Source organism: Somniosus microcephalus, unplaced genomic scaffold (genome assembly GCF_052327205.1).
Source record: "Somniosus microcephalus isolate GS21.2 unplaced genomic scaffold, FLI_Smic_1.0 unresolved_chr4, whole genome shotgun sequence".
NCBI classification, from domain to species: Eukaryota; Metazoa; Chordata; class Chondrichthyes; order Squaliformes; family Somniosidae; genus Somniosus; species Somniosus microcephalus.
Genome location: NW_028225182.1, coordinates 8289645 through 8291074, shown reverse-complemented (window position 1 = coordinate 8291074; position 1430 = coordinate 8289645).

Below are 1430 nucleotides of genomic sequence, written 5' to 3'. Positions count from 1 at the left end.
CAAGGAGTATGGAGGAGTCCGGCACCCACCTTGCACTGTGCTTTGCGTAGAGCCTGGAGCCCAAAATTTGCAGCATGGAACAGCTGGGCAGACCCATCAGCGCACTTGTCGAACCCACCATCGTGCAGCATAGAAAGATAGAAGATAGGAGCAGGAGTAGGCCATTCGGCCGCTCGAGACTGCTCCGACATTCAACGAGACCATGGCTGAACAATCGAAATTCATTACCCTGTCCCTGCCTTCTCCCCATATCCGTTAATCCATTTAGGCTTAAGAAATATATCTAATTCCTTCTTAATATATTAAATGAATTGGCCTCAACTGTCTTCTGTGGAAGAGAATTCCACAGGTTCACCACCCTCTGGGTGAAGAAATTCCTCCTCAATTCTGTCCTAAATGGCTTAACCTTTATCCTTAGTCTGTGACACCTGATTCTGGACTACCCCGCCATCGGGAACAGCCTTCCTGAATCTAGACTGTCTAGTCCTGTTAGAATTTTATAAGTTTCCCTAACAAGCTTACCTTATCACAGGAACGGCTATTAATCAATTCGTTGCCACCCCCAACATCCACATTACTGTTTGGGGGACTGTATACAACTCCCACTAACGTTTTCTGCCCCTTGGTATTTCTCAGCTCTACCCATACAGATTCCGCATCCTCAGAGCTAATATACTTCCTTACAATTGTGTTAATCTCCTCTTTAACCAGCAATGCTACCCCACCTCCTTTTCCTTTTTGCCTGTCTTTCCTGAATATTGAATACCCCTGGATGTGGAGTTCCCAGCCTTGGTTACCCTGGAGCCATTTTTCCGTAACCCCAATCATATCATATCCGTTTACATCTAGTTGCGCAGCTAATTCATCAACCTTATTACGAATGCTCCTCGCATTAAGACACAACGGCCTAGAAATTCAGTCGCGCCACTTCTGGGGCGCTAAAGTCGGGCGGGCGCTAAAGTTTGCGCCCGCCGGAAAGTGTAGGCCACTTCGCCGAAATTCAGTAGATTTGGCCAAGGAGTTTGGGCGAGCGCTGAAACTGGTGTTGCACTCCTATCTTTAGGTGCTAAGCTGGCGGTGCGGACTGATTGATTGACAGCAGACACCCTGACGCCGGCCAGCTCTTAAAGGGGGAAGGGTCGACTTTGTCTGCTGCCACGCCCTGGATAGTGGAGCCCTGCAGCTAGGCCTGAACACTGCTGGTGGACCCAAATAGCGCCTGAAGCCATGCAGAAGGCCCGTGAACGAGCGCAGCGCTTCTCAGAGCATGCTTTGAGGGTGCTGCTTAAGGCTTTTGCAAAGAGAAGAGAGATCTTGTGCCCGGACAGTGGCAAGAAGGCTCCCAGGAGGCAGTACAGGAGAGCCTGGAGGGAAATCGCCCACAGGGTGTCATCCACTAGCGATGTCCCCAGGAGTGCTGACCAATGCCG